A 24,781-nucleotide genomic window follows, 5' to 3' on the forward strand; every position below is an offset into this window, starting at 1 on the left:
CACAGAGGCACAGAGACTGGGGCTGCTTGCTTATCTTGCCACTTGAAACCTCAAACGCATGCTGGGAATGGTGGTGTCCCTGCCAGGCTTCTATCACAGCCCTGCTCCGAAAGTGCGAACGTCTGCAGATAGCTGGCAGCCAGAAGGTGCTAGCCTGGAAAGCTGTTGCTCAGCCTCATCTGCCCATGGCAGTGCTCGCAGAGAGGCACAGAGAATGGGGCTGCTTGCTTGTCTTGCCACCTCAAATTTCAAACGTAGCACTTGGTGTCTGTGAAAGGACACTGCGGCAGCCCTGCTCTGAAAATGCCAACGTCTGCAGATAGCTGGCAGGCAGAAGAGGCTAGCCTGGAAAGCTGTTGCTCAGCCTCATCTGCCCACGGCACTGCTCGCACAGAGGCACAGAGACTGGGGTGCATGCTTGTCTCTCTACCACAAACTTCATACGAAACTTATGGGGTCTGTGCCGGGAGCCTCCGGCAGCCCTGCTCCGAAAATGCGAACGTCTGCAGATAGCTGGCAGGCAGAAGGGGCTAGCCTGGAAAGCTGTTGCTCAGGCTCATCTGCCAACGACACTGCTCGCACAGAGGCACAGAGACTGGGGCTCCTTGCCTGTCTTGCCACCTCAAACTTCAAACGTAGCCTGGGAAAGATGGTGTACCTGCTAGGCTCCTTTCGCAGCCCTGCTCTTGAAATGCGAACGTCTGCAGATAGCTGGCAGCCAGAAGGTGCTAGTGTGGACAGCTGTTGCTCAGCCTCATCTGCCCATGGCACTGCTCACACAGAGGCACAGAGACTGGGGCTGCTTGCTTATCTTGCCACTTGAAACCTCAAACGCATGCTGGGAATGGTGGTGTCCCTGCCAGGCTTCTATCACAGCCCTGCTCCGAAAGTGCGAACGTCTGCAGATAGCTGGCAGCCAGAAGGTGCTAGCCTGGAAAGCTGTTGCTCAGGCTCATCTGCCCACGACACTGCTCGCACAGAGGCACAGAGACTGGGGCTCCTTGCTTGTCTTGCCACCTCAAACTTCAAACGTAGCCTGGGAAAGTTCGTGTCCCAGCCAGGCTACTTTCGCAGCCCTGCCCCGAAAATGCGAACGTCTGCAGATAGCTGGCAGCCAGAAGGGGCTAGCCTGGAAAGCTGTTGCTCAGCCTCATCTGCCCATGGCAGTGCTCGCAGAGAGGCACAGAGAATGGGGCTGCTTGCTTGTCTTGCCACCTCAAATTTCAAACGTAGCACTTGGTGTCTGTGAAAGGACACTGCGGCAGCCCTGCTCTGAAAATGCCAACGTCTGCAGATAGCTGGCAGGCAGAAGAGGCTAGCCTGGAAAGCTGTTGCTCAGCCTCATCTGCCCACGGCACTGCTCGCACAGAGGCACAGAGACTGGGGTGCATGCTTGTCTCTCTACCACAAACTTCATACGAAACTTATGGGGTCTGTGCCGGGAGCCTCCGGCAGCCCTGCTCCGAAAATGCCAACGTCTGCAGATAGCTGGCAGGCAGAAGGGGCTAGCCTGGAAAGCTGTTGCTCAGCCTCATCTGCCCATGGCAGTGCTCGCACAGAGGCACAGAGACTGGGTCTGCTTGCTTGTCTAGCCACCTCAAACTTCAAACGTAGCCTGGGAAAGATGGTGTACCTGCTAGGCTCCTTTCGCAGCCCTGCTCTTGAAATGCGAACGTCTGCAAATAGCTGGCAGCCAGAAGGTGCTAGTGTGGAAAGCTGTTGCTCAGCCTCATCTGCCCATGGCACTGCTCGCACAGAGGCACAGAGACTGGGGCTGCTTGCTTATCTTGCCACTTGAAACCTCAAACGCATGCTGGGAATGGTGGTGTCCCTGCCAGGCTTCTATCACAGCCCTGCTCCGAAAGTGCGAACGTCTGCAGATAGCTGGCAGCCAGAAGGTGCTAGCCTGGAAAGCTGTTGCTCAGGCTCATCTGCCCACGACACTGCTCGCACAGAGGCACAGAGACTGGGGCTCCTTGCTTGTCTTGCCACCTCAAACTTCAAACGTAGCCTGGGAAAGTTCGTGTCCCAGCCAGGCTCCTTTCGCAGCCCTGCCCCGAAAATGCGAACGTCTGCAGATAGCTGGCAGCCAGAAGGGGCTAGCCTGGAAAGCTCTTGCTCAGCCTCATCTGCCCACGGCACTGCTCGCACAGAGGCACAGAGACTGGGGCTGCTTGCTTGTCTTGCCACCTCAAACTTCAAACGTAGGTTTATGGGGTCCGTGCCAGGAGCCTGCGGCAGCCCTGCTCCGAAAATGCGAACGTCTGCAGATAGCTGGCAGGCAGAAGGGGCTAGCCTGGAAAGCTGTTGCTCAGCCTCATCTGCCCATGGCACTGCTCGCACAGAGGCACAGAGACTGGGGCTGCTTGCTTATCTTGCCACTTGAAACCTCAAACGCATGCTGGGAATGGTGGTGTCCCTGCCAGGCTTCTATCACAGCCCTGCTCCGAAAGTGCGAACGTCTGCAGATAGCTGGCAGGCAGAAGGGGCTATCCTGGAAAGCTGTTGCTCAGCCTCATCTGCCCACGGCACTGCTCGCAGAGAGGCACAGAGAATGGGGCTCCTTGCTTGTCTTGCCACCTCAAACTTCAAACGTAGCCTGGGAAAGATGGTGTACCTGCTAGGCTCCTTTCGCAGCCCTGCTCTTGAAATGCGAACGTCGGCAGATAGCTGGCAGCCAGAAGGGGCTAGCCTGGAAAGCTGTTGCTCAGCCTCATCTGCCCATGGCACTGCTCGCATAGAGGCACAGAGAATGGGGTGCATGCTTGTCTCTCTACCTCAAACTTCATACGAAACTTATGGGGTCTGTGCCGGGAGCCTCCGGCAGCCCTGCTCCGAAAATGCCAAAGTCTGCAGATAGCTGGCAGGCAGAAGGGGCTAGCCTGGAAAGCTGTTGCTCAGCCTCTTCTGACCATGGCACTGCTCGCACAGAGGCACAGAGAATGGGGCTCATTGCTTATCTTGCCACTTGAAACTTCAAATGCATGCTGGGAATGGTGGTGTCCCTGCCAGGCTCCTATGACTGCCCTGCTCCGAAAGTGCGAACGTCTGCAGATAGCTGGTAGCCAGAAGGGGCTATCCTGGAAAGCTGTTGCTCAGCCTCATCTGCCCACGGCACTGCTCGCACAGAGGCACAGAGACTGGGGTGCATGCTTGTCTCTCTACCTCAAACTTCATACGAAACTTATGGGGTCTGTGCCGGGAGCCTCCGGCAGCCCTGCTCCGAAAATGCCAACGTCTGCAGATAGCTGGCAGGCAGAAGGGGCTAGCCTGGAAAGCTGTTGCTCAGCCTCATCTGCCCATGGCACTGTTCGCATAGAGGCACAGAGAATGGGGCTGCTTCCTTAACTTGCCACTTGAAACTTCAAACGCATTCTGGGAATGGTGGTGTCCCTGCCAGGCTGCTATCACAGCCCTGCTCCGAAAGTGCGAACGTCTGCAGATAGCTGGCAGCCAGAAGGTGCTAGCCTGGAAAGCTGTTGCTCAGCCTCATCTGCCCATGGCAGTGCTCGCACAGAGGCACAGAGACTGGGTCTGCTTGCTTGTCTTGCCACCTCAAACTTCAAACGTAGCTCTTGTGGTCTGTGCCAGGAGCCTGCGTCAGCCCTGCTCCGAAAATGCGAACGTCTGCAGATAGCTGGCAGCCAGAAGGGGCTAGCCTGGAAAGCTGTTGCTCAGCCTCATCTGCCCACGGCACTGCTCGCAGAGAGGCACAGAGAATGGGGCTCATTGCTTGTCTTGCCACCTCAAACTTCAAACGTAGCCTGGGAAAGATGGTGTACCTGCTAGGCTCCTTTCGCAGCCCTGCTCTTGAAATGCGAACGTCTGCAGATAGCTGGCAGCCAGAAGGGGCTAGCCTGGAAAGCTGTTGCTCAGCCTCATCTGCCCACGACACTGCTCGCACAGAGGCACAGAGAATGGGGCTGCTTGCTTGTCTTGCCACCTCAAATTTCAAACGTAGCACTTGGTGTCTGTGAAAGGACACTGCGGCAGCCCTGCTCTGAAAATACGAACGTCTGCAGATAGCTGCCAGGCAGAAGGGGCTAGCCAGGAATGCTGTTGCTCAGCCTCATCTGCCCACGGCACTGCTCGCACAGAGGCACAGAGACTGGGGCTGCTTGCTTGTCTTGCCACCTCAAACTTCAAACGTAGCCTGGGAAAGATGGTGTACCTGCTAGGCTCCTTTCGCAGCCCTGCTCTTGAAATGCGAACGTCGGCAGATAGCTGGCAGGCAGAAGGGGCTAGCCTGGAAAGCTGTTGCTCAGCCTCATCTGCCCATGGCACTGCTCGCATAGATGCACAGAGAATGGGGCTGCTTGCCTATCTTGCCACTTGAAACCTCAAACGCATGCTGGGAATGGTGGTGTCCCTGCCAGGCTCCTATCACAGCCCTGCTCCGAAAGTGCGAACGTCTGCAGATAGCTGGCAGCCAGAAGGTGCTAGCCTGGAAAGCTGTTGCTCAGCCTCATCTGCCCATGGCAGTGCTCGCACAGAGGCACAGAGACTGGGGCTGCTTGCTTGTCTTGCCACCTCAAACTTCAAACGTAGCTCTTGTGGTCTCTGCCAGGAGCCTGAGTCAGCCCTGCTCCGAAAATGCGCACGTCTGCAGATAGCTGGCAGGCAGAAGAGGCTAGCCTGGAAAGCTGTTGCTCAGCCTCATCTGCCCACGACACTGCTCGCACAGAGGCACAGAGAATGGGGCTCCTTGCTTGTCTTGCCACCTCAAACTTCAAACGTAGCCTGGGAAAGTTCGTGTCCAGACAGGCTTCTTTCGCAGCCCTGCCCCGAAAATGCGAACGTCTGCAGATAGCTGGCAGCCAGAAGGTGCTAGTGTGGAAAGCTGTTGCTCAGCCTCATCTGCCCATGGCAGTGCTCGAAGAGAGGCACAGAGAATGGGGCTGCTTGCTTGTCTTGCCACCTCAAATTTCAAACGTAGCTCTTGGTGTCTGTGCCAGGAGCTTGCGGCAGCCCTGCTCTGAAAATACGAACGTCTGCAGATAGCTGCCAGGCAGAAGGGGCTAGCCTGGAAAGCTGTTGCTCAGCCTCATCTGCCCATGGCACTGCTCGCATAGAGGCACAGAGAATGGGGTGCATGCTTGTCTCTCTACCTCAAACTTCATACGAAACTTATGGGGTCTGTGCCGGGAGCCTCCGGCAGCCCTGCTCCGAAAATGCCAACGTCTGCAGATAGCTGGCAGGCAGAAGGGGCTAGCCTGGAAAGCTGTTGCTCAGCCTCTTCTGACCATGGCACTGCTCGCACAGAGGCACAGAGAATGGGGCTCATTGCTTATCTTGCCACTTGAAACTTCAAATGCATGCTGGGAATGGTGGTGTCCCTGCCAGGCTCCTATGACTGCCCTGCTCCGAAAGTGCGAACGTCTGCAGATAGCTGGTAGCCAGAAGGGGCTATCCTGGAAAGCTGTTGCTCAGCCTCATCTGCCCACGGCACTGCTCGCACAGAGGCACAGAGACTGGGGTGCATGCTTGTCTCTCTACCTCAAACTTCATACGAAACTTATGGGGTCTGTGCCGGGAGCCTGCGACAGCCCTGCTCCGAAAATGCCAACGTCTGCAGATAGCTGGCAGGCAGAAGGGGCTAGCCTGGAAAGCTGTTGCTCAGCCTCATCTGCCCATGGCACTGTTCGCATAGAGGCACAGAGAATGGGGCTGCTTCCTTAACTTGCCACTTGAAACTTCAAACGCATTCTGGGAATGGTGGTGTCCCTGCCAGGCTCCTATCACAGCCCTGCTCCGAAAGTGCGAACGTCTGCAGATAGCTGGCAGCCAGAAGGTGCTAGCCTGGAAAGCTGTTGCTCAGCCTCATCTGCCCATGGCAGTGCTCGCACAGAGGCACAGAGACTGGGGCTGCTTGCTTGACTTGCCACCTCAAACTTCAAACGTAGCTCTTGTGGTCTGTGCCAGGAGCCTGCGTCAGCCCTGCTCCGAAAATGCGAACGTCTGCAGATAGCTGGCAGGCAGAAGGGGCTAGCCTGGAAAGCTGTTGCTCAGCCTCATCTGCCCACGGCACTGCTCGCAGAGAGGCACAGAGAATGGGGCTCATTGCTTGTCTTGCCACCTCAAACTTCAAACGTAGCCTGGGAAAGATGGTGTACCTGCTAGGCTCCTTTCGCAGCCCTGCTCTTGAAATGCGAACGTCTGCAGATAGCTGGCAGCCAGAAGGGGCTAGCCTGGAAAGCTGTTGCTCAGCCTCATCTGCCCACGGCACTGCTCGCACAGAGGCACAGAGAATGGGGCTGCTTGCTTGTCTTGCCACCTCAAACTTCAAACGTAGCCTGGGAAAGATGGTGTACCTGCTAGGCTCCTTTCGCAGCCCTGCTCTTGAAATGCGAACGTCTGCAGATAGCTGGCAGCCAGAAGGTGCTAGTGTGGAAAGCTGTTGCTCAGCCTCATCTGCCCATGGCACTGCTCACACAGAGGCACAGAGACTGGGGCTGCTTGCTTATCTTGCCACTTGAAACCTCAAACGCATGCTGGGAATGGTGGTGTCCCTGCCAGGCTTCTATCACAGCCCTGCTCCGAAAGTGCGAACGTCTGCAGATAGCTGGCAGCCAGAAGGTGCTAGCCTGGAAAGCTGTTGCTCAGGCTCATCTGCCCACGACACTGCTCGCACAGAGGCACAGAGACTGGGGCTCCTTGCTTGTCTTGCCACCTCAAACTTCAAACGTAGCCTGGGAAAGTTCGTGTCCCAGCCAGGCTCCTTTCGCAGCCCTGCCCCGAAAATGCGAACGTCTGCAGATAGCTGGCAGCCAGAAGGGGCTAGCCTGGAAAGCTGTTGCTCAGCCTCATCTGCCCATGGCAGTGCTCGCAGAGAGGCACAGAGAATGGGGCTGCTTGCTTGTCTTGCCACCTCAAATTTCAAACGTAGCACTTGGTGTCTGTGAAAGGAGACTGCGGCAGCCCTGCTCTGAAAATACGAACGTCTGCAGATAGCTGCCAGGCAGAAGGGGCTAGCCTGGAATGCTGTTGCTCAGCCTCATCTGCCCATGGCACTGCTCGCACAGAGGCACAGAGACTGGGGCTGCTTGCTTGTCTTGCCACCTCAAACTTCAAACGTAGCCTGGGAAAGATGGTGTACCTGCTAGGCTCCTTTCGCAGTCCTGCTCTTGAAATGCGAACGTCGGCAGATAGCTGGCAGGCAGAAGGGGCTAGCCTGGAAAGCTGTTGCTCAGCCTCATCTGCCCACGGCACTGCTCGCACAGAGGCACAGAGACTGGGGTGCATGCTTGTCTCTCTACCACAAACTTCATACGAAACTTATGGGGTCTGTGCCGGGAGCCTCCGGCAGCCCTGCTCCGAAAATGCCAACGTCTGCAGATAGCTGGCAGGCAGAAGGGGCTAGCCTGGAAAGCTGTTGCTCAGCCTCATCTGCCCATGGCACTGCTCGCATAGAGGCACAGAGAATGGGGCTGCTTGCTTATCTTGCCACTTGAAACTTCAAATGCATGCTGGGAATGGTGGTGTCCCTGCCAGGCTCCTATGACTGCCCTGCTCCGAAAGTGCGAACGTCTGCAGATAGCTGGTAGCCAGAAGGGGCTATCCTGGAAAGCTGTTGCTCAGCCTCATCTGCCCACGGCACTGCTCGCACAGAGGCACAGAGACTGGGGTGCATGCTTGTCTCTCTACCACAAACTTCATACGAAACTTATGGGGTCTGTGCCGGGAGCCTCCGGCAGCCCTGCTCCGAAAATGCCAACGTCTGCAGATAGCTGGCAGGCAGAAGGGGCTAGCCTGGAAAGCTTTTGCTCAGCCTCATCTGCCCATGGCACTGCTCGCACAGAGGCACAGAGACTGGGTCTGCTTGCTTGTCTAGCCACCTCAAACTTCAAACGTAGCTCTTGTGGTCTGTGCCAGGAGCTTGCGTCAGCCCTGCTCCGAAAATGCGAACGTCTGCAGATAGCTGGCAGGCAGAAGGGGCTAGCCTGGAAAGCTGTTGCTCAGCCTCATCTGCCCACGGCACTGCTCGCAGAGAGGCACAGAGAATGGGGCTCCTTGCTTGTCTTGCCACCTCAAACTTCAAACGTAGCCTGGGAAAGATGGTGTACCTGCTAGGCTCCTTTCGCAGCCCTGCTCTTGAAATGCGAACGTCTGCAGATAGCTGGCAGCCAGAAGGGGCTAGCCTGGAAAGCTGTTGCTCAGCCTCATCTGCCCACGACACTGCTCGCACAGAGGCACAGAGAATGGGGCTGCTTGCTTGTCTTGCCACCTCAAACTTCAAACGTAGCCTGGGAAAGTTCGTGTCCAGCCAGGCTCCTTTCGCAGCCCTGCCCCGAAAATGCGAACGTCTGCAGATAGCTGGCAGGCAGAAGGGGCTAGCCTGGAAAGCTGTTGCTCAGCCTCATCTGCCCATGGCAGTGCTCGCACAGAGGCACAGAGAATGGGGCTGCATGCTTGTCTTGCCACCTCAAATTTCAAACGTAGCTCTTGGTGTCTGTGCCAGGAGCCTGCGGCAGACCTGCTCCGAAAATGCGAACGTCTGCAGATAGCTGGCAGGCAGAAGGGGCTAGCCTGGAAAGCTGTTGCTCAGGCTCATCTGCCAACGACACTGCTCGCACAGAGGCACAGAGACTGGGGCTCCTTGCCTGTCTTGCCACCTCAAACTTCAAACGTAGCCTGGGAAAGATGGTGTACCTGCTAGGCTCCTTTCGCAGCCCTGCTCTTGAAATGCGAACGTCTGCAGATAGCTGGCAGCCAGAAGGTGCTAGTGTGGAAAGCTGTTGCTCAGCCTCATCTGCCCATGGCACTGCTCGCACAGAGGCACAGAGACTGGGGCTGCTTGCTTATCTTGCCACTTGAAACCTCAAACGCATGCTGGGAATGGTGGTGTCCCTGCCAGGCTTCTATCACAGCCCTGCTCCGAAAGTGCGAACGTCTGCAGATAGCTGGCAGCCAGAAGGTGCTAGCCTGGAAAGCTGTTGCTCAGGCTCATCTGCCCACGACACTGCTCGCACAGAGGCACAGAGACTGGGGCTCCTTGCTTGTCTTGCCACCTCAAACTTCAAACGTAGCCTGGGAAAGTTCGTGTCCCAGCCAGGCTCCTTTCGCAGCCCTGCCCCGAAAATGCGAACGTCTGCAGATAGCTGGCAGCCAGAAGGGGCTAGCCTGGAAAGCTGTTGCTCAGCCTCATCTGCCCATGGCAGTGCTCGCAGAGAGGCACAGAGAATGGGGCTGCTTGCTTGTCTTGCCACCTCAAATTTCAAACGTAGCACTTGGTGTCTGTGAAAGGAGACTGCGGCAGCCCTGCTCTGAAAATACGAACGTCTGCAGATAGCTGCCAGGCAGAAGGGGCTAGCCTGGAATGCTGTTGCTCAGCCTCATCTGCCCATGGCACTGCTCGCACAGAGGCACAGAGACTGGGGCTGCTTGCTTGTCTTGCCACCTCAAACTTCAAACGTAGCCTGGGAAAGATGGTGTACCTGCTAGGCTCCTTTCGCAGTCCTGCTCTTGAAATGCGAACGTCGGCAGATAGCTGGCAGGCAGAAGGGGCTAGCCTGGAAAGCTGTTGCTCAGCCTCATCTGCCCACGGCACTGCTCGCACAGAGGCACAGAGACTGGGGTGCATGCTTGTCTCTCTACCACAAACTTCATACGAAACTTATGGGGTCTGTGCCGGGAGCCTCCGGCAGCCCTGCTCCGAAAATGCCAACGTCTGCAGATAGCTGGCAGGCAGAAGGGGCTAGCCTGGAAAGCTGTTGCTCAGCCTCATCTGCCCATGGCAGTGCTCGCACAGAGGCACAGAGACTGGGTCTGCTTGCTTGTCTAGCCACCTCAAACTTCAAACGTAGCCTGGGAAAGATGGTGTACCTGCTAGGCTCCTTTCGCAGCCCTGCTCTTGAAATGCGAACGTCTGCAAATAGCTGGCAGCCAGAAGGTGCTAGTGTGGAAAGCTGTTGCTCAGCCTCATCTGCCCATGGCACTGCTCGCACAGAGGCACAGAGACTGGGGCTGCTTGCTTATCTTGCCACTTGAAACCTCAAACGCATGCTGGGAATGGTGGTGTCCCTGCCAGGCTTCTATCACAGCCCTGCTCCGAAAGTGCGAACGTCTGCAGATAGCTGGCAGCCAGAAGGTGCTAGCCTGGAAAGCTGTTGCTCAGGCTCATCTGCCCACGACACTGCTCGCACAGAGGCACAGAGACTGGGGCTCCTTGCTTGTCTTGCCACCTCAAACTTCAAACGTAGCCTGGGAAAGTTCGTGTCCCAGCCAGGCTCCTTTCGCAGCCCTGCCCCGAAAATGCGAACGTCTGCAGATAGCTGGCAGCCAGAAGGGGCTAGCCTGGAAAGCTGTTGCTCAGCCTCATCTGCCCATGGCAGTGCTCGCAGAGAGGCACAGAGAATGGGGCTGCTTGCTTGTCTTGCCACCTCAAATTTCAAACGTAGCACTTGGTGTCTGTGAAAGGAGACTGCGGCAGCCCTGCTCTGAAAATACGAACGTCTGCAGATAGCTGCCAGGCAGAAGGGGCTAGCCTGGAATGCTGTTGCTCAGCCTCATCTGCCCATGGCACTGCTCGCACAGAGGCACAGAGACTGGGGCTGCTTGCTTGTCTTGCCACCTCAAACTTCAAACGTAGCCTGGGAAAGATGGTGTACCTGCTAGGCTCCTTTCGCAGTCCTGCTCTTGAAATGCGAACGTCGGCAGATAGCTGGCAGGCAGAAGGGGCTAGCCTGGAAAGCTGTTGCTCAGCCTCATCTGCCCACGGCACTTCTCGCACAGAGGCACAGAGACTGGGGTGCATGCTTGTCTCTCTACCACAAACTTCATACGAAACTTATGGGGTCTGTGCCGGGAGCCTCCGGCAGCCCTGCTCCGAAAATGCCAACGTCTGCAGATAGCTGGCAGGCAGAAGGGGCTAGCCTGGAAAGCTGTTGCTCAGCCTCATCTGCCCATGGCACTGCTCGCATAGAGGCACAGAGAATGGGGCTGCTTGCTTATCTTGCCACTTGAAACTTCAAATGCATGCTGGGAATGGTGGTGTCCCTGCCAGGCTCCTATGACTGCCCTGCTCCGAAAGTGCGAACGTCTGCAGATAGCTGGTAGCCAGAAGGGGCTATCCTGGAAAGCTGTTGCTCAGCCTCATCTGCCCACGGCACTGCTCGCACAGAGGCACAGAGACTGGGGTGCATGCTTGTCTCTCTACCACAAACTTCATACGAAACTTATGGGGTCTGTGCCGGGAGCCTCCGGCAGCCCTGCTCCGAAAATGCCAACGTCTGCAGATAGCTGGCAGGCAGAAGGGGCTAGCCTGGAAAGCTTTTGCTCAGCCTCATCTGCCCATGGCACTGCTCGCACAGAGGCACAGAGACTGGGTCTGCTTGCTTGTCTAGCCACCTCAAACTTCAAACGTAGCTCTTGTGGTCTGTGCCAGGAGCTTGCGTCAGCCCTGCTCCGAAAATGCGAACGTCTGCAGATAGCTGGCAGGCAGAAGGGGCTAGCCTGGAAAGCTGTTGCTCAGCCTCATCTGCCCACGGCACTGCTCGCAGAGAGGCACAGAGAATGGGGCTCCTTGCTTGTCTTGCCACCTCAAACTTCAAACGTAGCCTGGGAAAGATGGTGTACCTGCTAGGCTCCTTTCGCAGCCCTGCTCTTGAAATGCGAACGTCTGCAGATAGCTGGCAGCCAGAAGGGGCTAGCCTGGAAAGCTGTTGCTCAGCCTCATCTGCCCACGACACTGCTCGCACAGAGGCACAGAGAATGGGGCTGCTTGCTTGTCTTGCCACCTCAAACTTCAAACGTAGCCTGGGAAAGTTCGTGTCCAGCCAGGCTCCTTTCGCAGCCCTGCCCCGAAAATGCGAACGTCTGCAGATAGCTGGCAGGCAGAAGGGGCTAGCCTGGAAAGCTGTTGCTCAGCCTCATCTGCCCATGGCAGTGCTCGCACAGAGGCACAGAGAATGGGGCTGCATGCTTGTCTTGCCACCTCAAATTTCAAACGTAGCTCTTGGTGTCTGTGCCAGGAGCCTGCGGCAGACCTGCTCCGAAAATGCGAACGTCTGCAGATAGCTGGCAGGCAGAAGGGGCTAGCCTGGAAAGCTGTTGCTCAGGCTCATCTGCCAACGACACTGCTCGCACAGAGGCACAGAGACTGGGGCTCCTTGCCTGTCTTGCCACCTCAAACTTCAAACGTAGCCTGGGAAAGATGGTGTACCTGCTAGGCTCCTTTCGCAGCCCTGCTCTTGAAATGCGAACGTCTGCAGATAGCTGGCAGCCAGAAGGTGCTAGTGTGGAAAGCTGTTGCTCAGCCTCATCTGCCCATGGCACTGCTCGCACAGAGGCACAGAGACTGGGGCTGCTTGCTTATCTTGCCACTTGAAACCTCAAACGCATGCTGGGAATGGTGGTGTCCCTGCCAGGCTTCTATCACAGCCCTGCTCCGAAAGTGCGAACGTCTGCAGATAGCTGGCAGCCAGAAGGTGCTAGCCTGGAAAGCTGTTGCTCAGGCTCATCTGCCCACGACACTGCTCGCACAGAGGCACAGAGACTGGGGCTCCTTGCTTGTCTTGCCACCTCAAACTTCAAACGTAGCCTGGGAAAGTTCGTGTCCCAGCCAGGCTCCTTTCGCAGCCCTGCCCCGAAAATGCGAACGTCTGCAGATAGCTGGCAGCCAGAAGGGGCTAGCCTGGAAAGCTGTTGCTCAGCCTCATCTGCCCATGGCAGTGCTCGCAGAGAGGCACAGAGAATGGGGCTGCTTGCTTGTCTTGCCACCTCAAATTTCAAACGTAGCACTTGGTGTCTGTGAAAGGAGACTGCGGCAGCCCTGCTCTGAAAATACGAACGTCTGCAGATAGCTGCCAGGCAGAAGGGGCTAGCCTGGAATGCTGTTGCTCAGCCTCATCTGCCCATGGCACTGCTCGCACAGAGGCACAGAGACTGGGGCTGCTTGCTTGTCTTGCCACCTCAAACTTCAAACGTAGCCTGGGAAAGATGGTGTACCTGCTAGGCTCCTTTCGCAGTCCTGCTCTTGAAATGCGAACGTCGGCAGATAGCTGGCAGGCAGAAGGGGCTAGCCTGGAAAGCTGTTGCTCAGCCTCATCTGCCCACGGCACTGCTCGCACAGAGGCACAGAGACTGGGGTGCATGCTTGTCTCTCTACCACAAACTTCATACGAAACTTATGGGGTCTGTGCCGGGAGCCTCCGGCAGCCCTGCTCCGAAAATGCCAACGTCTGCAGATAGCTGGCAGGCAGAAGGGGCTAGCCTGGAAAGCTGTTGCTCAGCCTCATCTGCCCATGGCAGTGCTCGCACAGAGGCACAGAGACTGGGTCTGCTTGCTTGTCTAGCCACCTCAAACTTCAAACGTAGCCTGGGAAAGATGGTGTACCTGCTAGGCTCCTTTCGCAGCCCTGCTCTTGAAATGCGAACGTCTGCAAATAGCTGGCAGCCAGAAGGTGCTAGTGTGGAAAGCTGTTGCTCAGCCTCATCTGCCCATGGCACTGCTCGCACAGAGGCACAGAGACTGGGGCTGCTTGCTTATCTTGCCACTTGAAACCTCAAACGCATGCTGGGAATGGTGGTGTCCCTGCCAGGCTTCTATCACAGCCCTGCTCCGAAAGTGCGAACGTCTGCAGATAGCTGGCAGCCAGAAGGTGCTAGCCTGGAAAGCTGTTGCTCAGGCTCATCTGCCCACGACACTGCTCGCACAGAGGCACAGAGACTGGGGCTCCTTGCTTGTCTTGCCACCTCAAACTTCAAACGTAGCCTGGGAAAGTTCGTGTCCCAGCCAGGCTCCTTTCGCAGCCCTGCCCCGAAAATGCGAACGTCTGCAGATAGCTGGCAGCCAGAAGGGGCTAGCCTGGAAAGCTGTTGCTCAGCCTCATCTGCCCACGGCACTGCTCGCACAGAGGCACAGAGACTGGGACTGCTTGCTTGTCTTGCCACCTCAAACTTCAAACGTAGCCTGGGAAAGTTCGTGTCCAGCCAGGCTCCTTTCGCAGCCCTGCCCCGAAAATGCGAACGTCTGCAGATAGCTGGCAGGCAGAAGGGGCTAGCCTGGAAAGCTGTTGCTCAGCCTCATCTGCCCATGGCAGTGCTCGCACAGAGGCACAGAGAATGGGGCTGCATGCTTGTCTTGCCACCTCAAATTTCAAACGTAGCTCTTGGTGTCTGTGCCAGGAGCCTGCGGCAGACCTGCTCCGAAAATGCGAACGTCTGCAGATAGCTGGCAGGCAGAAGGGGCTAGCCTGGAAAGCTGTTGCTCAGGCTCATCTGCCAACGACACTGCTCGCACAGAGGCACAGAGACTGGGGCTCCTTGCCTGTCTTGCCACCTCAAACTTCAAACGTAGCCTGGGAAAGATGGTGTACCTGCTAGGCTCCTTTCGCAGCCCTGCTCTTGAAATGCGAACGTCTGCAGATAGCTGGCAGCCAGAAGGTGCTAGTGTGGACAGCTGTTGCTCAGCCTCATCTGCCCATGGCACTGCTCACACAGAGGCACAGAGACTGGGGCTGCTTGCTTATCTTGCCACTTGAAACCTCAAACGCATGCTGGGAATGGTGGTGTCCCTGCCAGGCTTCTATCACAGCCCTGCTCCGAAAGTGAGAACGTCTGCAGATAGCTGGCAGCCAGAAGGTGCTAGCCTGGAAAGCTGTTGCTCAGGCTCATCTGCCCACGACACTGCTCGCACAGAGGCACAGAGACTGGGGCTCCTTGCTTGTCTTGCCACCTCAAACTTCAAACGTAGCCTGGGAAAGTTCGTGTCCCAGCCAGGCTACTTTCGCAGCCCTGCCCCGAAAATGCGAACGTCTGCAGATAGCTGGCAGCCAGAAGGGGCTAGCCTGGAAAGCTGTTGCTCAGCCTCATCTGCCCATGGCAGTGCTCGCAGAGAGGCACAGAGAATGGGGCTGCTTGCTTGTCTTGCCACCTCAAATTTCAAACGTAGCACTTGGTGTCTGTGAAAGGACACTGCGGCAGCCCTGCTCTGAAAATGCCAACGTCTGCAGATAGCTGGCAGGCAGAAGAGGCTAGCCTGGAAAGCTGTTGCTCAGCCTCATCTGCCCACGGCACTGCTCGCACAGAGGCACAGAGACTGGGGTGCATGCTTGTCTCTCTACCACAAACTTCATACGAAACTTATGGGGTCTGTGCCGGGAGCCTCCGGCAGCCCTGCTCCGAAAATGCCAACGTCTGCAGATAGCTGGCAGGCAGAAGGGGCTAGCCTGGAAAGCTGTTGCTCAGCCTCATCTGCCCATGGCAGTGCTCGCACAGAGGCACAGAGACTGGGTCTGCTTGCTTGTCTAGCCACCTCAAACTTCAAACGTAGCCTGGGAAAGATGGTGTACCTGCTAGGCTCCTTTCGCAGCCCTGCTCTTGAAATGCGAACGTCTGCAAATAGCTGGCAGCCAGAAGGTGCTAGTGTGGAAAGCTGTTGCTCAGCCTCATCTGCCCATGGCACTGCTCGCACAGAGGCACAGAGACTGGGGCTGCTTGCTTATCTTGCCACTTGAAACCTCAAACGCATGCTGGGAATGGTGGTGTCCCTGCCAGGCTTCTATCACAGCCCTGCTCCGAAAGTGCGAACGTCTGCAGATAGCTGGCAGCCAGAAGGTGCTAGCCTGGAAAGCTGTTGCTCAGGCTCATCTGCCCACGACACTGCTCGCACAGAGGCACAGAGACTGGGGCTCCTTGCTTGTCTTGCCACCTCAAACTTCAAACGTAGCCTGGGAAAGTTCGTGTCCCAGCCAGGCTCCTTTCGCAGCCCTGCCCCGAAAATGCGAACGTCTGCAGATAGCTGGCAGCCAGAAGGGGCTAGCCTGGAAAGCTGTTGCTCAGCCTCATCTGCCCACGGCACTGCTCGCACAGAGGCACAGAGACTGGGACTGCTTGCTTGTCTTGCCACCTCAAACTTCAAACGTAGCCTGGGAAAGTTCGTGTCCAGCCAGGCTCCTTTCGCAGCCCTGCCCCGAAAATGCGAACGTCTGCAGATAGCTGGCAGGCAGAAGGGGCTAGCCTGGAAAGCTGTTGCTCAGCCTCATCTGCCCATGGCAGTGCTCGCACAGAGGCACAGAGAATGGGGCTGCATGCTTGTCTTGCCACCTCAAATTTCAAACGTAGCTCTTGGTGTCTGTGCCAGGAGCCTGCGGCAGACCTGCTCCGAAAATGCGAACGTCTGCAGATAGCTGGCAGGCAGAAGGGGCTAGCCTGGAAAGCTGTTGCTCAGGCTCATCTGCCAACGACACTGCTCGCACAGAGGCACAGAGACTGGGGCTCCTTGCCTGTCTTGCCACCTCAAACTTCAAACGTAGCCTGGGAAAGATGGTGTACCTGCTAGGCTCCTTTCGCAGCCCTGCTCTTGAAATGCGAACGTCTGCAGATAGCTGGCAGCCAGAAGGTGCTAGTGTGGACAGCTGTTGCTCAGCCTCATCTGCCCATGGCACTGCTCACACAGAGGCACAGAGACTGGGGCTGCTTGCTTATCTTGCCACTTGAAACCTCAAACGCATGCTGGGAATGGTGGTGTCCCTGCCAGGCTTCTATCACAGCCCTGCTCCGAAAGTGCGAACGTCTGCAGATAGCTGGCAGCCAGAAGGTGCTAGCCTGGAAAGCTGTTGCTCAGGCTCATCTGCCCACGACACTGCTCGCACAGAGGCACAGAGACTGGGGCTCCTTGCTTGTCTTGCCACCTCAAACTTCAAACGTAGCCTGGGAAAGTTCGTGTCCCAGCCAGGCTACTTTCGCAGCCCTGCCCCGAAAATGCGAACGTCTGCAGATAGCTGGCAGCCAGAAGGGGCTAGCCTGGAAAGCTGTTGCTCAGCCTCATCTGCCCATGGCAGTGCTCGCAGAGAGGCACAGAGAATGGGGCTGCTTGCTTGTCTTGCCACCTCAAATTTCAAACGTAGCACTTGGTGTCTGTGAAAGGACACTGCGGCAGCCCTGCTCTGAAAATGCCAACGTCTGCAGATAGCTGGCAGGCAGAAGAGGCTAGCCTGGAAAGCTGTTGCTCAGCCTCATCTGCCCACGGCACTGCTCGCACAGAGGCACAGAGACTGGGGTGCATGCTTGTCTCTCTACCACAAACTTCATACGAAACTTATGGGGTCTGTGCCGGGAGCCTCCGGCAGCCCTGCTCCGAAAATGCCAACGTCTGCAGATAGCTGGCAGGCAGAAGGGGCTAGCCTGGAAAGCTGTTGCTCAGCCTCATCTGCCCATGGCAGTGCTCGCACAGAGGCACAGAGACTGGGTCTGCTTGCTTGTCTAGCCACCTCAAACTTCAAACGTAGCCTGGGAAAGATGGTGTACCTGCTAGGCTCCTTTCGCAGCCCTGCTCTTGAAATGCGAACGTCTGCAGATAGCTGGCAGCCAGAAGGTGCTAGTGTGGAAAGCTGTTGCTCAGCCTCATCTGCCCATGGCACTGCTCGCACAGAGGCACAGAGACTGGGGCTGCTTGCTTATCTTGCCACTTGAAACCTCAAACGCATGCTGGGAATGGTGGTGTCCCTGCCAGGCTTCTATCACAGCCCTGCTCCGAAAGTGTGAACGTCTGCAGATAGCTGGCAGCCAGAAGGTGCTAGCCTGGAAAGCTGTTGCTCAGGCTCATCTGCCCACGACACTGCTCGCACAGAGGCACAGAGACTGGGGCTCCTTGCTTGTCTTGCCACCTCAAACTTCAAACGTAGCCTGGGAAAGTTCGTGTCCCAGCCAGGCTCCTTTCGCAGCCCTGCCCCGAAAATGCGAACGTCTGCAGATAGCTGGCAGCCAGAAGGGGCTAGCCTGGAAAGCTCTTGCTCAGCCTCATCTGCCCACGGCACTGCTCGCACAGAGGCACAGAGACTGGGGCTGCTTGCTTGTCTTGCCACCTCAAACTTCAAACGTAGGTTTATGGGGTCCGTGCCAGGAGCCTGCGGCAGCCCTGCTCCGAAAATGCGAACGTCTGCAGATAGCTGGCAGGCAGAAGGGGCTAGCCTGGAAAGCTGTTGCTCAGCCTCATCTGCCCATGGCACTGCTCGCACAGAGGCACAGAGACTGGGGCTGCTTGCTTATCTTGCCACTTGAAACCTCAAACGCATGCTGGGAATGGTGGTGTCCCTGCCAGGCTTCTATCACAGCCCTGCTCCGAAAGTGCGAACGTCTGCAGATAGCTGGCAGGCAGAAGGGGCTATCCTGGAAAGCTGTTGCTCAGCCTCATCTGCCCACGGCACTGCTCGCAGAGAGGCACAGAGAATGGGGCTCCTTGCTTGTCTTGCCACCTCAAACTTCAAACGTAGCCTGGGAAAGATGGTGTACCTGCTAGGCTCCTTTCGCAGCCCTGCTCTTGAAATGCGAACGTCGGCAGATAGCTGGCAGCCAGAAGGGGCTAGCCTGGAAAGCTGTTGCTCAGCCTCATCTGCCCATGGCACTGCTCGCATAGAGGCACAGAGAATGGGGTGCATGCTTGTCTCTCTACCTCAAACTTCATACGAAACTTATGGGGTCTGTGCCGGGAGCCTCCGGCAGCCCTGCTCCGAAAATGCCAAAGTCTGCAGATAGCTGGCAGGCAGAAGGGGCTAGCCTGGAAAGCTGTTGCTCAGCCTCTTCTGACCATGGCACTGCTCGCACAGAGGCACAGAGAATGGGGCTCATTGCTTATCTTGCCACTTGAAACTTCAAATGCATGCTGGGAATGGTGGTGTCCCTGCCAGGCTCCTATGACTGCCCTGCTCCGAAAGTGCGAACGTCTGCAGATAGCTGGTAGCCAGAAGGGGCTATCCTGGAAAGCTGTTGCTCAGCCTCATCTGCCCACGGCACTGCTCGCACAGAGGCACAGAGACTGGGGTGCATGCTTGTCTCTCTACCTCAAACTTCATACGAAACTTATGGGGTCTGTGCCGGGAGCCTCCGGCAGCCCTGCTCCGAAAATGCCAACGTCTGCAGATAGCTGGCAGGCAGAAGGGGCTAGCCTGGAAAGCTGTTGCTCAGCCTCATCTGCCCATGGCACTGTTCGCATAGAGGCACAGAGAATGGGGCTGCTTCCTTAACTTGCCACTTGAAACTTCAAACGCATTCTGGGAATGGTGGTGTCCCTGCCAGGCTGCTATCACAGCCCTGCTCCGAAAGTGAGAACGTCTGCAGATAGCTGGCAGCCAGAAGGTGCTAGCCTGGAAAGCTGTTGCTCAGCCTCATCTGCCCATGGCAGTGCTCGCACAGAGGCACAGAGACTGGGTCTGCTTGCTTGTCTTGCCACCTCAAACTTCAAACGTAGCTCTTGTGGTCTGTGCCAGGAGCCTGCGTCAGCCCTGCTCCGAAAATGCGAACGTCTGCAGATAGCTGGCAGCCAGAAGGGGCTAGCCTGGAAAGCTGTTGCTCAGCCTCATCTGCCCACGGCACTGCTCGCAGAGAGGCACAGAGAATGGGGCTCATTGCTTGTCTTGCCACCTCAAACTTCAAACGTAGCCTGGGAAAGATGGTGTACCTGCTAGGCTCCTTTCGCAGCCCTGCTCTTGAAATGCGAACGTCTGCAGATAGCTGGCAGCCAGAAGGGGCTAGCCTGGAAAGCTGTTGCTCAGCCTCATCTGCCCACGACACTGCTCGCACAGAGGCACAGAGAATGGGGCTGCTTGCTTGTCTTGCCACCTCAAATTTCAAACGTAGCACTTGGTGTCTGTGAAAGGACACTGCGGCAGCCCTGCTCTGAAAATACGAACGTCTGCAGATAGCTGCCAGGCAGAAGGGGCTAGCCAGGAATGCTGTTGCTCAGCCTCATCTGCCCACGGCACTGCTCGCACAGAGGCACAGAGACTGGGGCTGCTTGCTTGTCTTGCCACCTCAAACTTCAAACGTAGCCTGGGAAAGATGGTGTACCTGCTAGGCTCCTTTCGCAGCCCTGCTCTTGAAATGCGAACGTCGGCAGATAGCTGGCAGGCAGAAGGGGCTAGCCTGGAAAGCTGTTGCTCAGCCTCATCTGCCCATGGCACTGCTCGCATAGATGCACAGAGAATGGGGCTGCTTGCCTATCTTGCCACTTGAAACCTCAAACGCATGCTGGGAATGGTGGTGTCCCTGCCAGGCTCCTATCACAGCCCTGCTCCGAAAGTGCGAACGTCTGCAGATAGCTGGCAGCCAGAAGGTGCTAGCCTGGAAAGCTGTTGCTCAGCCTCATCTGCCCATGGCAGTGCTCGCACAGAGGCACAGAGACTGGGGCTGCTTGCTTGTCTTGCCACCTCAAACTTCAAACGTAGCTCTTGTGGTCTCTGCCAGGAGCCTGAGTCAGCCCTGCTCCGAAAATGCGCACGTCTGCAGATAGCTGGCAGGCAGAAGAGGCTAGCCTGGAAAGCTGTTGCTCAGCCTCATCTGCCCACGACACTGCTCGCACAGAGGCACAGAGAATGGGGCTCCTTGCTTGTCTTGCCACCTCAAACTTCAAACGTAGCCTGGGAAAGTTCGTGTCCAGACAGGCTTCTTTCGCAGCCCTGCCCCGAAAATGCGAACGTCTGCAGATAGCTGGCAGCCAGAAGGTGCTAGTGTGGAAAGCTGTTGCTCAGCCTCATCTGCCCATGGCAGTGCTCGAAGAGAGGCACAGAGAATGGGGCTGCTTGCTTGTCTTGCCACCTCAAATTTCAAACGTAGCTCTTGGTGTCTGTGCCAGGAGCTTGCGGCAGCCCTGCTCTGAAAATACGAACGTCTGCAGATAGCTGCCAGGCAGAAGGGGCTAGCCTGGAAAGCTGTTGCTCAGCCTCATCTGCCCATGGCACTGCTCGCATAGAGGCACAGAGAATGGGGTGCATGCTTGTCTCTCTACCTCAAACTTCATACGAAACTTATGGGGTCTGTGCCGGGAGCCTCCGGCAGCCCTGCTCCGAAAATGCCAACGTCTGCAGATAGCTGGCAGGCAGAAGGGGCTAGCCTGGAAAGCTGTTGCTCAGCCTCTTCTGACCATGGCACTGCTCGCACAGAGGCACAGAGAATGGGGCTCATTGCTTATCTTGCCACTTGAAACTTCAAATGCATGCTGGGAATGGTGGTGTCCCTGCCAGGCTCCTATGACTGCCCTGCTCCGAAAGTGCGAACGTCTGCAGATAGCTGGTAGCCAGAAGGGGCTATCCTGGAAAGCTGTTGCTCAGCCTCATCTGCCCACGGCACTGCTCGCACAGAGGCACAGAGACTGGGGTGCATGCTTGTCTCTCTACCTCAAACTTCATACGAAACTTATGGGGTCTGTGCCGGGAGCCTGCGACAGCCCTGCTCCGAAAATGCCAACGTCTGCAGATAGCTGGCAGGCAGAAGGGGCTAGCCTGGAAAGCTGTTGCTCAGCCTCATCTGCCCATGGCACTGTTCGCATAGAGGCACAGAGAATGGGGCTGCTTCCTTAACTTGCCACTTGAAACTTCAAACGCATTCTGGGAATGGTGGTGTCCCTGCCAGGCTCCTATCACAGCCCTGCTCCGAAAGTGCGAACGTCTGCAGATAGCTGGCAGCCAGAAGGTGCTAGCCTGGAAAGCTGTTGCTCAGCCTCATCTGCCCATGGCAGTGCTCGCACAGAGGCACAGAGACTGGGGCTGCTTGCTTGACTTGCCACCTCAAACTTCAAACGTAGCTCTTGTGGTCTGTGCCAGGAGCCTGCGTCAGCCCTGCTCCGAAAATGCGAACGTCTGCAGATAGCTGGCAGGCAGAAGGGGCTAGCCTGGAAAGCTGTTGCTCAGCCTCATCTGCCCACGGCACTGCTCGCAGAGAGGCACAGAGAATGGGGCTCATTGCTTGTCTTGCCACCTCAAACTTCAAACGTAGCCTGGGAAAGATGGTGTACCTGCTAGGCTCCTTTCGCAGCCCTGCTCTTGAAATGCGAACGTCTGCAGATAGCTGGCAGCCAGAAGGGGCTAGCCTGGAAAGCTGTTGCTCAGCCTCATCTGCCCACGGCACTGCTCGCACAGAGGCACAGAGAATGGGGCTGCTTGCTTGTCTTGCCACCTCAAACTTCAAACGTAGCCTGGGAAAGATGGTGTACCTGCTAGGCTCCTTTCGCAGCCCTGCTCTTGAAATGCGAACGTCGGCAGATAGCTGGCAGGCAGAAGGGGCTAGCCTGGAAAGCTGTTGCTCAGCCTCATCTGCCCATGGCACTGCTCGCATAGATGCACAGAGAATGGGGCTGCTTGCCTATCTTGCCACTTGAAACCTCAAACGCATGCTGGGAATGGTGGTGTCCCTGCCAGGCTCCTATCACAGCCCTGCTCCGAAAGTGCGAACGTCTGCAGATAGCTGGCAGCCAGAAGGTGCTAGCCTGGAAAGCTGTTGCTCAGCCTCATCTGCCCATGGCAGTGCTCGCACAGAGGCACAGAGACTGGGGCTGCTTGCTTGTCTTGCCACCTCAAACTTCAAACGTAGCTCTTGTGGTCTCTGCCAGGAGCCTGAGTCAGCCCTGCTCCGAAAATGCGCACGTCTGCAGATAGCTGGCAGGCAGAAGAGGCTAGCCTGGAAAGCTGTTGCTCAGCCTCATCTGCCCACGACACTGCTCGCACAGAGGCACAGAGAATGGGGCTGCTTGCTTGTCTTGCCACCTCAAACTTCAAACGTAGCCTGGGAAAGTTCGTGTCCAGCCAGGCTTCTTTCGCAGCCCTGCCCCGAAAATGCGAACGTCTGCAGATAGCTGGCAGCCAGAAGGTGCTAGTGTGGAAAGCTGTTGCTCAGCCTCATCTGCCCATGGCAGTGCTCGAAGAGAGGCACAGAGAATGGGGCTGCTTGCTTGTCTTGCCACCTCAAATTTCAAACGTAGCTCTTGGTGTCTGTGCCAGGAGCTTGCGGCAGCCCTGCTCTGAAAATACGAACGTCTGCAGATAGCTGCCAGGCAGAAGGGGCTAGCCTGGAAAGCTGTTGCTCAGCCTTATCTGCAAACGGCACTGCTCGCACAGAGGCACAGAGACTGGGGCTGCTTGCTTGTCTTGCCACCTCAAACTTCAAACATAGCCTGGGAAAGATGGTGTACCTGCTAGGCTCCTTTCGCAGCCCTGCTCTTGAAATGCGAACGTCTGCAGATAGCTGGCAGGCAGAAGAGGCTAGCCTGGAAAGCTGTTGCTCAGCCTCATCTGTCCACGGCACTGCTCGCACAGAGGCACAGAGACTGGGGTGCATGCTTGTCTCTCTACCACAAACTTCATACGAAACTTATGGGGTCTGTGCCGGGAGCCTCCGGCAGCCCTGCTCCGAAAATGCCAACGTCTGCAGATAGCTGGCAGGCAGAAGGGGCTAGCCTGGAAAGCTGTTGCTCAGCCTCATCTGCCCATGGTAGTGCTCGCACAGAGGCACAGAGACTGGGTCTGCTTGCTTGTCTAGCCACCTCAAACTTCAAACGTAGCCTGGGAAAGATGGTGTACCTGCTAGGCTCCTTTCGCAGCCCTGCTCTTGAAATGCGAACGTCTGCAGATAGCTGGCAGCCAGAAGGTGCTAGTGTGGAAAGCTGTTACTCAGCCTCATCTGCCCATGGCACTGCTCGCATAGAGGCACAGAGACTGGGGCTGCTTGCTTATCTTGCCACTTGAAACCTCAAACGCATGCTGGGAATGATGGTGTCCCTGCCAGGCTCCTATCACAGCCCTGCTCCGAAAGTGCGAACGTCTGCAGATAGCTGGCAGCCAGAAGGTGCTAGCCTGGAAAGCTGTTGCTCAGCCTCATCTGCCCATGGCAGTGCTCGCACAGAGGCACAGAGACTGGGGCTGCTTGCTTGTCTTGCCACCTCAAACTTCAAACGTAGCTCTTGAGGTCTCTGCCAGGAGCCTGAGTCAGCCCTGCTCCGAAAATGCGCACGTCTGCAGATAGCTGGCAGGCAGAAGAGGCTAGCCTGGAAAGCTGTTGCTCAGCCTCATCTGCTCATGGCAGTGCTCGCACAGAGGCACAGAGAATGGGGCTGCTTGCTTGTCTTGCCACCTCAAACTTCAAACGTAGCCTGGGAAAGTTCGTGTCCAGCCAGGCTTCTTTCGCAGCCCTGCCCCGAAAATGCGAACGTCTGCAGATAGCTGGCAGCCAGAAGGTGCTAGTGTGGAAAGCTGTTGCTCAGCCTCATCTGCCCATGGCAGTGCTCGAAGAGAGGCACAGAGAATGGGGCTGCTTGCTTGTCTTGCCACCTCAAATTTCAAACGTAGCTCTTGGTGTCTGTGCCAGGAGCTTGCGGCAGCCCTGCTCTGAAAATACGAACGTCTGCAGATAGCTGCCAGGCAGAAGGGGCTAGCCTGGAAAGCTGTTGCTCAGCCTTATCTGCCCACGGCACTGCTCGCACAGAGGCACAGAGACTGGGGCTGCTTGCTTGTCTTGCCACCTCAAACTTCAAACATAGCCTGGGAAAGATGGTGTACCTGCTAGGCTCCTTTCGCAGCCCTGCTCTTGAAATGCGAACGTCGGCAGATAGCTGGCAGCCAGAAGGGGCTAGCCTGGAAAGCTGTTGCTCAGCCTCATCTGCCCATGGCACTGCTCGCATAGAGGCACAGAGAATGGGGCTGCTTGCTTATCTTGCCACTTGAAACTTCAAACGCATGCTGGGAAACGTGGTGTCCCTGCCAGGCTGCTATCACAGCCCTGCTCCGAAAGTGCGAACGTCTGCAGATAGCTGGCAGCCAGAAGGGGCTAGCCTGGAAAGCTGTTGCTCAGCCTCATCTGCCCATGGCAGTGCTCGCACAGAGGCACAGAGACTGGGTCTGCTTGCTTGTCTTGCCACCTCAAACTTCAAACGTAGCTCTTGTGGTCTGTGCCAGGAGCCTGCGTCAGCCCTTCTCTTGAAATGCGAACGTCTGCAGATAGCTGGCAGCCAGAAGGGGCTAGCCTGGAAAGCTGTTGCTCAGCCTCATCTGCCCACAACACTGCTCGCACAGAGGCA

The sequence above is a fragment of the Opisthocomus hoazin genome, chromosome 11 (assembly GCF_030867145.1).
Source record: "Opisthocomus hoazin isolate bOpiHoa1 chromosome 11, bOpiHoa1.hap1, whole genome shotgun sequence".
Classification (NCBI taxonomy): domain Eukaryota; kingdom Metazoa; phylum Chordata; class Aves; order Opisthocomiformes; family Opisthocomidae; genus Opisthocomus; species Opisthocomus hoazin.